We start from the raw sequence: 14,203 nt of genomic DNA, 5'->3' as shown, positions 1-14,203 counted from the left end.
ATGAGATTCATATAATTAAATTTAATATCAATATGATTTATATTAAATACCATAAATAAGTTGAGAGGAATTAAATATTTAGATATGATCCAAATATCAATTATATGAATGAGATTCATATAAGTGAGTTTACTATAAATGTGATTTATATTAAATGTCATGTATGGTTGAGAGAAAATACATTTATAGGTTATATTGTATTTGATACAATATGTAACTATAGATTATGTGTTATATGGGATATAACATATAGTTTATATACATATAAAAAGGTTGTTATTATATGTATACTTATTATTAATTTAATTTTATTAAATTAATATTAATTAATAAAAGGGAAAGAGTTACAACTCCTTCCCCCTAATTTCTCTTAGTCAAATACGTGATGAGAGGGGTTAAAGAGAGGGATCGTGGTAATTCATCTTCTTCCATGAAACACTGAGAGAATAATTCTCTCTAAAAAAAAACGAAAGAGAAGAAAAGTGGTAATTCCTTCTATGTAGAAACTCCTTTCATATATAGACCTCAAACTAGTGAATATACATACCTTTAAAGATCTAAAGAAAATTACATAAAGCAAAGGCATAACGCATACATAAATTAATTATTTATATAAATGTGATTGTACCGAATAGATTGGCCTATTAGCTCAGTTGGTTAGAGCGTCGTGCTAATAACGCAAAGGTCGCAGGTTCGAAACCTGCATGGGCCAAAGTATTTATTAATATTTTGGATACTTAGCAATTTCCTGTCACCAAATAGAGTGGGCCGTTATATATGGTTTTGTTTCCAGGGCCCAACGACATGTCGGATCACTCTATCTCACCATTGGGTTCGATTTCACAAAATTTGGATTATCCGATTTTTGCTTCTAGTTTTTGTTTCTTCATTTTTTTGTAATTTTCTTTTTTTTCTTCAATTTTTGCTTTTTTTTTTTAATTTTGTTTTTTTATCCGATTTTTACTTCTTCCCTTCCCTTTTTTATGGGGTCGAGTTCCATACCCAACACTTGAAAGTACTCAATTCATAAGTAACATAACACCAACAAGTCAATCATTAAATTTGATTATTATAACGAAAAGTTAAATATTATGGATATGAAAGAAACTATTTTTTTAGTCTACAAAATTTCAATATTTTTAGAAATACTTCTTAAATTTTGAAATAAGAAACGAGAATAGTTATTAAATAAGTTTATTTCTCAAAAACTGAGAAATGTGAACGATATCAAACAGACCAATAGTTTTTTTTTTTCTTTCTTTTTATAGGACTCTAAAAGTATGAAGTCTATCCGAAATAAACTTGAAAACATGGCATAGATGACCTAAAATGAAGAGTACACATTAAAATATTTGTGTATTTGTATATTGATAATATTAACTATTAGTGATATTAGTGATAAAACTTAGATAGATGTCAATCATATTCATATATTAGTGATATCGAATTTAGGTAGATATCAGTGGTAGAAATCTATTAGTGATAAAAGTCTATTATTGATAATCATAATAATTACCATAAATATATTAGTGATACTCATGATTGGTCATATCCGATGGACATAGAAATATATCTGTAGTAAGAAGAGTTAAGTTGTTAGTCTTTAGTGGAATGCCTGACAGTTAACGGATGGTAGATCTCGTGGTTAAAGAGTTTAGTTAGCTATTCACATACCATTGGAGTTTCGAGCCATAGGTCTATTAGGTCCCCTGGGTAGCTTGGATAAAATCGAGAATCAGTGTTTGGGTTAATTTGAAATGTTCAAATTGACAAGAGGGAGTTCGATTATATATGATATAATTGAACTGGTTGATTATATATGATATAATTGACTAAATGTATGAGATACATTATTTTGGAGGAATTTAGATATAAATATGATTTATATCAAGTAGATGAGAAATTACTATAGTAGATATGTGATATCAAACTATAAGGTAAGAATATAATATGATTATATTCATTAATTATTAAATTGGTTAATTATATGATAATTGGCCTAAAATTTCTCTCGGACGTGCATTAGTGGGAGTAGCCGCATTAGATTATGGTAACCGATGAATAAAATGAAAATTTGTTTCATTTTTCAAAGGTTCGGAAAAATTGGCATAGGTGTGAAAACATAAATGATTGCATAATCGAGAGCCTATACGATAGAGTTTTATCGTCTAAACGATCGCACATTTCTCGCCTAAACGATTGCATGCAAGTCCCTAAACGATCGCTTAGCTTTCCTAAACGATCGCATAATGTGCTGCATTTTCTAAACAATCGTCTACCATTTACTAAACGGTCACTTAGTAAAACCTACACGATCATGTAGCTTCTTCTAAACGATAAGCACATAGCTATATGATAGATCCTTTTCTCTCCCACTTGCTTATCATCTACACGATTTATTCTTCCTCCTACCTCTACCAAATTCACCAAAGACCACTCTTTGGATTCTCACTCCGAGAATACTAAGGGCTCCATTTTAGTGGTGTCGTCCCCACTGCGTTCGCTTGTTTGTGACTGTTCGTGTTGCTGCCGTTCGTGTAGACGACCATGCTGCTACAACCGACTTGTTTGTTGGGCAATAGCGTACGAAAGGAGGTTCTTTCACTACGTTTGAATTCCAAAGCTTGAAGAAGGTCTTCAACTAGCATGAGAACTCTTTCCTTTACATTTTATTGTTCAAAGCATGCCTTTAATTAGTGTGAATTTGCATAACTGTATGTTAGAATGTATGTGTTATATTTCGGTCACGATGAAATCGAAAAGATCCAAATGCGCTCAGAGATGCTCTTCGTTAAGAGTTCCATCATTGGTATCAGAGCCAGGTTCTGATATTGCAATTTCATTGTTGCAACGAATTACATATACATTCTTGGTGGGTGCATGTCTACTCTGTTTAATTTTATTAAATTGCTGTGGATGTGTAGATTAATGGATGTTTTCGTGGATGTTAGCCTCGGTTTGATTTAATTCATTTACATTTTCGGTTGTTTGTAAAGACCCCTGCGTTTTTGGGCTTTAATAATCGTTATCGAGTCTGTAATTCAAAGTCAGTTTAAGTCTTGAGTCGTTCGTGACGAAGATCGGAGCAAGCATTGCAGTTCTTCGAGGAAGGAGACGATCAAGGGTTGATCGTGTCGTGTAGATGATGGGTAAGCGATCACTGAGTATCGGGTCGTGTAGACGATGGGATGTTCACGTATCGTTTAACGTGCATGCACACTAGACGATTGTTTAGCTCAGCAAGCTTCATCACTTAGTAACTGACTAAACGATCGATTAGTATAGCAAGGTAAACCGTTTACCTGTCACCGAGTTAAGTGATCGCCTAGACGATCAGCTTCGCAGCCTCATTGTCGTCTACGCGATTGTTTAGTTTATGCGTCTATCGTCTAGTGCGCGCTAGGCGATCGTCTACCTTTGGCATTTACTACACGGTGGAGTCCTCCTGGCGGTTCAAGACCCGATTCGCCTGTGAACTGGTTCGCTCGATGAAATTTATACTAGATAGGGTTATTTCATTTTGCTTTTTTGTAAAGGTTCATTCCGATCCATTAATCCTTAATTTATTACATGCGATGTATGGTTTTTATATGTCATATGGTATGAATATTTAGTAAATCCCACCTTTGATTATGCATTAGTCATGCATCATCTCTTTATTGTAATTGTTATAATTTAGAGAAACATGATTTATTTATGTAAGAGCATGCTCATGCATCATATAATATAACAGTTATATTTATGCATGCATAAAAAGCATTGACATGCATCATCTTTATATCATAATTGTTATAATATAAGGGTGAATGATAGCATGTTTGCTTGGTTATTACGCGTTATATAAAAGTTATGTATAGTAATGACCGGACATTGCATGAAGCATGACACATAGGTTACTTTAGAAATGTTATAAACACCTTGTTGTGCACAATGGTTTTTTTAGTTGTTTCTTCTTAAAAGTTAAAGAGAAATTAGAACTAAAAGAAATAAAAAAGTTAAACACTTTGTTGTGCACAATGGATCACATAGGCCTAAGATCATGATTCTAATATGATTAGTAACCCTAAGGCTTTAATCTTTTACTCAGTTTAATAGGATTAAATTGACTAATAAAAGGTTAAAGTGTAACAAATCTATCTATAAGGGACCTTTTATCTAAGGCAGGTTCTGTCTAGGCTAGGGTATTTAAGTTGACGGAAACGTAAGACCCCTACCTAGGAACTTACCTGAAAAGGTGAATTAGATAGATTTGATGCATGCATGCAAGTTAAGGACAGTCCATTAAAGTGTTTAAATGTGACTACTTGAACTTGTTCATATTTCATAGACAAACGTTGTTTATGAGCGGGAATTAAAAAGGCGACTTAGACTAAAATCAGTAGTTGGATTGTCTAGGTTAATGAAACCCTAGGTAGAACATTCAATGGAAGGTACTTAGGGCATAAGATGTTTCACTTAAACCTTTCACGTTTCTCCTAAATAGTCCACACCGTGAGATCTACCCTCGGCCTCAAGGCACCTTTGGCATGTCCCCCTAACGGATGGTGTTTGGGTAGGTCAATATCAAGGTGGATGGGGTGAGTGTTTATAGTAAGTGGGAGTGGGAAGTGTGACAGCATATCCCTCGGTCAGCCTCGTTGGGTTGAATAAAGTTACTGCGCATCGTCTTGAGGCACCCTAGGAGTGTCCCCCTAAAGGATGACAGTTTTTGCGCGTTTCTTTATTTAATCTTCTGTAAGAGGATAAGGTAACTTAGTCTCTTTTCCTAATATGCTTCTTCCCTTCGGTGAGTGATAACGGGCAGAAATGCATGTTATTACAGCGCAAAGATATAAAACAATGAAGGATTGCGATGGTAAAGATATATAAAACTGTGTCCAAAAGCATTAAGTTTAGAACATTGTGATCGCATGCATCTATCGCATTAAAATAGCTAATTTATGTATTTTGTGCAGAAAAATGCGTTGGCGCAAGGCAGAATTGCAATCCAAGGAATTTAGCGTTCGAGCGCATTGAGAGATTGCGGCCGCAAGGCTATGCGATCGTTTGCGTTCGCGAAAATCTACTCAAGAAGGTGGCCACATAGAGACGGTGCATCAAGGTGAAAGCATAATAAATCACGATGGGACAGAAAGCTGATGACGGTCGAATCCGAATTTAGTTGACAAGCCGTTAGCGACACACTGTAGAAAGTACACTCAACTTTTTGGTGACAATTATTCGACACATCAAACAGAGAATTAATGATATCCCATCAGTGCAATCATTTGAGAGAAAAAGCTCTTCACCCTGAAGCTCTATAAATACCGAAGGCCACCTTCGTTAAAGAAGTTCGGTTCTATTCCAGTTGAGCCATATAGAGGGTTCACCATACAGAATATAGTTAGCCTTTGTTTATAGGTTTCTTACACTTAAAAGGCAGAGACGAGAGAAGAGAGAAGATCATTCCTGGTCAGCTCGAGAGAATGTCGGGAAGCGTTGAGAATGGAGAGAGGGCAGACTCTTGCGAAAGTAAGAATATTCTTTGAGTAGAGTAGAGAAAACAGTGTAAAATCCTTGGGAAGCAAGAAATTGCTACCAGGCTCCCCATCTTTATTTCCCATTGTCATTCTGTATTTTGATTTCATTTATAGAATGGAACCTGCATTTCTACATCTGTTCACTCTCTTTACATTATGCATGAGTAACTAAACTTCTGAATGGGTTGAGAAGCACTTAGCTAGCATGATCTAAGATCTTCATTGTATGCGATCATCTTGTCTTATGTATGCATTTGTAATGCAAAATTTTATTCTTAAACAATGCGCTGATACAAATATGGATAAGAATGAAAGAAAATTTTATATCTTTAAGCATGTAGACAAATATGCGATACTACTTCTAGATATGCGTTACTTATGAATATTCTTGTAGTATGCCTTGCATTGTCACAAGTTTCCTTATGTTGGAACCAAGTGTAATTCCACCACAACTTTCTCGGTGTGATCAGGTCGAACACAGGGATTGTTTAAGATTATTGTGGTATGTTCGTGGTATATGCGACCGGGTTTTTCAATCTTTAAAGAGTGTTTTGTACAATTATATAAAATTGCGGTAAAGTAAAGGAAAACAGTAAAATACGATAATAAAATTAGTACAGTAAACCTAAACTAGATGATACTAGATACAGGCTTCATGATACATGATGCTGGGGTCCAGGCTGGCTGTGAAGGTTATGCAAAGAGCATGGAATGCGGCGGCAAGTCTTATGTACAAACAGAAAGAGAAAGATAACGAATATAAACAATGCAAGTTTCTTAATTGCATTGAAGTTATAAGTACGATTTCGCTTTTCTCTTGGTGTACACCTTTCAGTGATCGACCGCGCTCCCACATATCTGTGGTGAATCAGAGACGAACGTAATGAACAAAAGGTTGCTTCCATGTCATGAAGTACTACTCGTTTTAGTTAACGCATTCTTCTAACCTTCTCGTGATAGATCAGAATGGCATCTTCACTTCTACTCTCACAGGTGAAGATGTCGTGTAGCATGCTTTAGCTAAACGCAGGTATCTCTTTAACACAAGTTAAGTACTCGTTTAATTCATATTAACTACCAGGGGATTAAGAAGACATCATAGAGAAAGTGATTCACGAAGGAACGGAAGTAGACAGAAAATGGAATATGAAAGCAATCGAAACATTTAATATATCTATTAAGCATTTGATACATGGTGTGTGAATGAAGAGATAAAGAAAGTGAAATACAATGATGTTAGTGGGTGTAATTGCGATAATTTATAATTATTGTAATTTTGAGCTAATTTTCATACAATCGGCGCATATTTACTATCTTTTGGCCGCAATATCTAGATAAGGCAGTATAAATAACTTGTATTTCTACAAGTTATCAGCGTCCATCACCCTTTTAGAGCTACTCAAGAGAGAGTCTAAAGAAAGAACCTAGACTTTAGAGAACTAGATTAGAATCTAGACTGGAGAAAGCAAGATTAGATCCACATAAGCAAGAGATAGAGACTTAGAGATAAGTTCTGTTTGCTAACATGCATCGCATACACCCTAAAAATAGGTTATGGTAGTATACGGTCACCTTGTGTATGTGCGTGTCATTCATCATCGCATGGACAACAATAGTGGTGATAACGAGCAGAAATGTACGTTATTACAGTGCAGTCATAAAACAATGCAGGATTGCGATGATAAAAATATACAATATTGCGTCCAAAAGCATTAAGTTCACGACATTGCGATCACATGTGTCTATCGCATTAAAACAGTCAACTTATATGTTTTTGTGCAGGAAAATGCATTGACACAAGGCGAAAATGTGATCTGAAGAAATTAACGTTCGAGTGCATTAAGAGATTGCAGTCGCAAGGCTATGCGATCATTTGCGCTCGCGAAAAATCTACTCAAGAAAGGTGGGCGCATAGAGCCGGCGCATCAAGGTGGCCGCATCTGGGTGAAAGCTTAATAAATCACGATGGGACAGAAAGCTGATAATGATCAATCCCGAATTAAGTTGACTAGCCATTAATGACATACTGTAGCAAGTACACTCAACTTTTCGGTGACAAATATTCGGCGCATCAGACAGAGAATTAATGTCGTCCCATCAGTGTAATCATAAGAGAGAAGAAGCCTTTCACCCAAAGCTCTATAAATACCGAAGGCCACCTCCAGTGAAGGAGTTCACCCAGTTTTTAGAGTTCACCATTTACACGATACTTAGCCTTGTTTTTAGTTTCTTATACTTAGAAGGCGGAAGCATGAGAAGGGAAAAGAGACCGGAAGATCGTCTTGGTCAGCTCAAGAGTGCCAGGCAGCGTGGAAAAACAAAGAGAGGGCCGACTCTTACAAGTGTAAAAGCCTTGGGAAGCAAGAAATTGCTACCAGGCTCTTTATTCTTATTCCGCATTGTCATTCTCTACTTCGATTATATATTTATAAAATGGAACTTACTTTACTAAATCTGTTCACTCTCTTTAAAACATGCATGAGTAGCTAAATCTATCAAATGGGTCGATAAATACTTAGCTAACATGACCTAGAATTTTCATTGCATGCGATCATCTTGTCTTATGTTGCGTCCATCACCCGTTTAGAGCTACTCGAGAGAGAGTCTAAAGAAAAAACCTAAGACTTGAGAGAGCTAGGTTAGAATCTATACTCGAGAGAGCAAGATTAGATCTGCATAAGCAAGAAATAGAGACTTAGAGATAAGCTCTATTTGTCAATATGCATCGCGTGCACCCTAGAGATAGGTTATGGTAGTATGCAGATTTGCTGTTTTATGTATGTAGCATGACCGCATAACATGAATGCAATCCTAGGAAGTGTTAGCTAAACCCCTTCTCAACCCGTTCCCCCACATACTCATCGCATCTTTCAAATTATTAACCTTTTTTTTCAACTCTGCCGCATACACTTTATACTGTAAACAACAAACTAACCAAACCATTGATTTATTTGTTACCGCAAAGTGATCTAAAAATTACCATCACATATTTTTTCCTTAGTCCCTGAGTTCGACCCTGGGCTTACCAGGCAACTCAGTAGGGTTTATACTTGAATCATGCTGAGAAAACTTGCTTGCACAACGCATTTTCCACCATCGCATTCTTACCATTATTTCATTGCATAATAACAACAAAGATTAAGAATTAAGACAGTGACGCGAACAACGGGGCCATCGCATCCCTTCAGAACCAAATAACTGCGATGATGAGTTTGATACAAGGCATCGCAATTAATAACACGGAACGTAAAAAGGGCAGGTCAACGCAATTGCTCAAACGACCACAAGTTGTGTCATCTGTGGAGAAGCACGTTCGATGGAAGAATGCCCAGGAAATCCGCAGTCAGTATGCTTCATAAAGAATAACCCTTATTCCGATACGTACAACCTCAGATGGAGAAACCAACCCAATTTCACGTGAAAAAATCAACAACAAGGCTTTCAACTAGTGGCGCAAAAGGAAGGGCAACCAAGATTTTTCTCCTGAAAAATCGGTCAGACGCATAACCAAGCCAGCAGTTCGCTGTTGCCACAATCTTCATCCTTGGAGAGTTTGCGAAAGCAATATATTGAGAAGAATGAATCAGTGCTTCAGAACCAAGTGACGTCCATCCTAAATCTTGAAATTCAGCTAGGACAGATTGCGGGCGAACTAAAAAATAGACCGCAAGAAGCGTTGTCGAGACTCAACTAGAGTTCCTCGCAACTCTGGGGGAATACAGGAAAGGAACCAATGCTTGTAGTCTCTTTGCTAAGCGAAAAAATGGCAGTGGAAGTAGGGGAGGAACCCATCACGACCAACTTGAATGTGGTGACAACCGAGGACCCGTTGACATATGATTTAGAAGAGCCTGAGAAGATGAACCCAGAAGTCGCATCCACCTTCAAACATCTAGAACACGAGATAGAAGAAATCCAACTACCACCATTCCCACAAAGATTGAAAAAGAAACAGAATGATGAAGGAAAGTCGCCACAATGGCAGTAACGAAAAATACGACGATCTCACCAAAAATGTGCGACCCAGGAATCTTCACGATACCATGCTCAATTGGAGAGGTTAACATTGGTCAAGCACTATGCGATCTTGGCGCGAGTATAAAAGTAATGCCACTATCAATCTTCAAACAATTGAATATGGGCAAACTCACGCCCACGACAGAGACTCTTCTACTTGCAGACAGATCCCAAATACATCCAGAAGGAAAGTTGAAAGATGCTGCAATCTCAATTGACAAATTCATCTTGCCGATAGATTTCATCATTCTGGACTATAAAACGAACGAAGATGCGCCCATCATATTGGGGTGACCATTCCTCTCGACCGGTCGCGCTCAAATTGATGTACGCAAAAGGGAGATCGTGATGAACGTTAATGGGGAAAAGCTCTGGATTAAGGCAATCAAGATCCTAGAAGATTGAGAAAAGAAGAGAAAGTCGTCGTGGATGAAAAAAGTCCAGATTGAAATAAGCAGTTCCTGCGTTACTATGCGACTCAAATTCATCAGGGACGCAATCCATTTGGAATATCTTTTTTTTTTATATCAATGCTTCATGAACTTTCATTACCTTTCTTTTAACTTTTATTGTATATTTGTCTTTACTGAAAAGAGGGGAAGAATGCGATCGTGTTGAACGATCGTAGTAAACAATTTGGTTAACTTTGTTTTTGTATTTAACCCTCTCAATGTTTTCTTTGCAACGATTGAGGTGAACGATTGCGGAGGCACTACACAAAAGACGCAATTACTTTATTCCGTCACCGCAATCAAAAGATAGCAGTTCGTCGCAAAGAAGGATGCGTTCACAAATAATGTGGGCGACAGCGCAAATTTGGGGGTTGTATCTTTCCTTGACTTTATTTATGCCAAATTTTGCACTATCGCATCACATTTAAACTTTGATCATCTTAGCATCGCATCCTCTTTGATCGGCGCAATCATTTAACATTGATTAATTTAGTAAGTCACCGCATTATTTCTCTTTGCCAATTATGATTTCAATGATGAAATGCATGCCTCTATTTTTTTTCATATATACTAGAGTCAACTTAATTTTAGGACAGTCATCTCATGAAATATCTCTAGAAGTTAGTGGTCTGCTAGCTTTCTTTCAAACTGACTTTTTACGAAACTTTCTAAGAGCATCACATGACTTCTTTCAATCTTTTAACAATGGGGACATTGTTGCGTTTTAAATTTAGGGGTGCGGTATTCATTTTCGACCTTGCTATTTTTAGGTTTTAAAAAAAAAGAAGAAAAATCATAACGTTGCGATCGGATCCTACTCATAGTTGGATGTCCGCATGACACACGTGGGGGCAAGCCAAAACGAAGGTAGGAATCGTGATCAACGCATAAATAAATGATNATCAACGCATAAATAAATGATCACAACTCTGCTGCCAAATGGGCATGAGTTTAGACTGAGAAAGAGCGCCTTACTCATAGTTGGATGTCCGCATGACACATGTGGAGGCAAGCCAAAACGAAGGCTAGGCACTTGGATCAGCGCAAGGTCATAAAAAAAATAAAATAATAAAAATAATAAAAATAAAAATAATGTGTCTAAAATACGCAAGAATAAAAAAATCATTTGAAAATACCCAGTGAAATAGTTTTTTTTATGAAATAAATCATGCGATGCCCTAGAATCTAGTAAAGTCTTTTTGAAGGTGAAACTTGCGGTCCCTAAATTTTAGAAATATTTTAAGAAGAGACCTAGATAAGAATTAAGGAGATTTTGGTGTATAGTATTTGAATAAGGCATCCTTGAGAAATCTAGGAAAGAGAAGGCGGTCGACTTTCTAAAGAAAATCTTTAGCTTATGGTTGAGGACAAGCATTGTTTAAATTTGGGGGTGTGATAACAGGCAGAAATGCACGTTATTACAGTGCAAAGTCATAAAATAATGCAGGATTGCGATGATAAAAATATAAAATATTGTGTCCAAAAGCATTAAGTTCACAGCATTGCGATCGCATGCATCCATCGCATTAAAACAATTAACTTATGTATTTTTGTGTAGGAAAATGCGTTGACGCAAGGCGGAAATACGATCCAAAGAAATTAACGTTTGAGTGCATTAAGAGATTGCGACCCCAAGGCTATGCGATCAATTGCGCTCGCAGAAAATCTATTCAAGAAAGGTGGCCACATAGAGCCAGCGCATCAAGGTAGGCGCATCTGGGTGAAAGCTTAATAAATCACGATGGGACAGAAAGTGGATGATGGTCGATTCTAAATTAAGTTGACAAGTCGTTAACGATATACTGTAGCAACTACACTCAACTTTTTTGTGACAAATATTTGGCGCATCAGATAGAGAATTAATGTCATCCCATCAGTGCAATCATAAGAGAGAAGAAGCCTTTCACCCCGAACCTCTATAAATACTGAAGGTCACCTTCAATGAAGGAGTTCGCCCAATTTTTAGAGTTCACCATTTACACGATACTTAGCCTTGTTTTTAGTTTCTTATACTTAGAAGGCGGAAGCGAGAGAAGGGAAGAGACACCAGAAGATCATCCTGGTCAACTCAAAAGAGTTCCAAGGAGCATGGAAAAACAAAGAAAGGGACGATCTTGTGAGAGTAAGAATATATTTTGAGCAGAGTAGAGAAGAACAGTGTAAAAGCCTTAGGAAGCAAGAAATTTCTACCAGGCTCTTTATTCTTATTCCGCATTGTCATTCTCTACTTTGATTATATATTTGTAGAATAGAACTTGCTTTACTACATCTGTTCACTCTCTTTAAAACACGCATGAGTAGCTAAATCTATCAAATGGGTTGAGAAGTATTTAGCTAACATGACCTAGGATTTTCATTGCATGCGATCATCTTGTCTTATGTTGCGTTCATCACCCGTTTAGAGCTACTCAAGAGAGAGTCTAAAGAAAGAACCTAAGACTTGAGAGAGCTAGGTTAGAATCTAGACTCGAGAGAACAAGATTAGATCTGCATAAACAAGAGATAGAGACATAGAGATAAACTCTGTTTGTCAACATGCATCGCATGCACCCTAGAGATAGGTTATGGTAGTATGCGGTCGCCTTATATGTGTGTTTGTCAATCGTCATCGCATAGACAAGAATAGAGGCTTATGTGTAAATCCTATAGACATCATCGCATATATCGCATGCGTTCTAAAACTAGATGCCATAGCATTTGCATTGAGAAATGATTTGTTGTTGTATGTATGTAGCATGACCTCATAACATGAACGCAATCCTTGGAAGTGTTAGCTAAACCCCTTCTCAACCCGTTCCCCACATACTCATCGCATCTTTCGTATTATTAACGTTTTTTTCAACTTCACTGCATACACTTTATACTGTAAACAGCAAACCAACCAAACCATTGATTTATTTGTTACCGCAAAGTTATCTAAAAATTATCATTGCATATTGTTTTCCTTATCCCTAAGTTTGACCCTAGGCTTACCAGGCAACTCAGTAGGGTTTATACTTGAATCTTGCTGAGAAAACGTGCTTGCACAACGCATTTTCCACCATCGCATTCTTACCATTATTTCATCGCATAATAACAACAAGCATCAAGCGGCTTCGACATAATTCCTATAGACATCATCACATACATCGCATGCATTATAAAACTAGGAGCTATAGCATTTGCATTGAGAGATGACTTGCTTTTGTATGTGTGTAGCATTATCGCATAACGTGAACGCAATTTTAGGAAGTGTTAGCTAAATCCCTTCTCAACCCGTTCCCCCACAAACTCATTGTAACTTTCGTTTGTATTAACTATTTTCTCAATTCCGCCGCATAGAATTCATACATTAAACAAACATACCAACCAACACATTGTTTTATTTATCACCGCAAAGAGATCTGAAATCACTGTCGTATACTCTCTTCATAGTCCCTGTGTTCGACCCTGGGCTTACCAGACAACCTAGTAGAATTTATACTTGGATTTTACTAGGAAAACTTGCATGCACAACGCATACACCACCAACGCAATATACACCATTATTTCATCGCTAACCGCGCATTAATTTTTGGTGCCATTGCTGGGAAATACAGCAGTACGAATTATGGTAACAGTAACTTTTTTATTTTCTTTGTAGACTCTCCATCTCTATGCACTGCCTCTCCTTAGGTAAGGGAGGAAGCGGGTGTCATATGAGCGAAAGACAAAATCCTGAGCCCAATTACGACCTAGAGATTGAGAGAACTTTTCGATAAAGAAGAAGAAACAGCCGCCAACGACAACAAGAGAAAGATCCAAACATGGTAGAACAACCAGAAGATAGAGCACCAAATGCAAAGAATATCATGGCGAATCCCATCCTCTTGGCGAACGATCACAATAGGCCCATCCGGGACTATGCGTCGCCCAACCTTTATGATTCTCACCAAGAATCATGAGGCCAGCCTTAGACGGATCGAGATTCGATATGAAACCGGTGATGCCGCAGATGATTCAAACTGTCGGATAGTTTGGCAGTAGGCATGACGAGGATCCGCACGCCCACCTCCGGAGTTTTATTGAGATTTGCAATACGTTTATGTTTTCAAACATCTCCGCTGAGGAGGTTCGATTAACATTGTTCCCATTTTCGTTGTGTGACTAGGCACGAAAATGGGCTTATTCTCTTGAACCAGGGGAGATTACATCATGGGAACAGGTAGTGGAGAAGTTCATGAAGAAGTACTTCCC

The 14,203-nt window shown here is 37.3% G+C and overlaps 1 non-coding gene across 1 annotated transcript; it reads left to right on the top strand.

Annotated features, from left to right (window-relative positions):
* Positions 1–638: 638 nt before the first annotated feature.
* Positions 639–712, top strand: TRNAI-AAU. The gene has a single exon. It is a non-coding gene; the product is annotated as a tRNA-Ile (tRNA).
* The last annotated feature ends 13,491 nt before the right edge of the window (positions 713–14,203 follow it).

The sequence above is a fragment of the Benincasa hispida genome, chromosome 3 (genome assembly GCF_009727055.1).
Source record: "Benincasa hispida cultivar B227 chromosome 3, ASM972705v1, whole genome shotgun sequence".
In the NCBI taxonomy this organism is placed as follows: Eukaryota; Viridiplantae; Streptophyta; class Magnoliopsida; order Cucurbitales; family Cucurbitaceae; genus Benincasa; species Benincasa hispida.
Note: the sequence above shows the minus strand (reverse complement) of the source record. Positions and strands in the feature narration are given on the sequence as shown.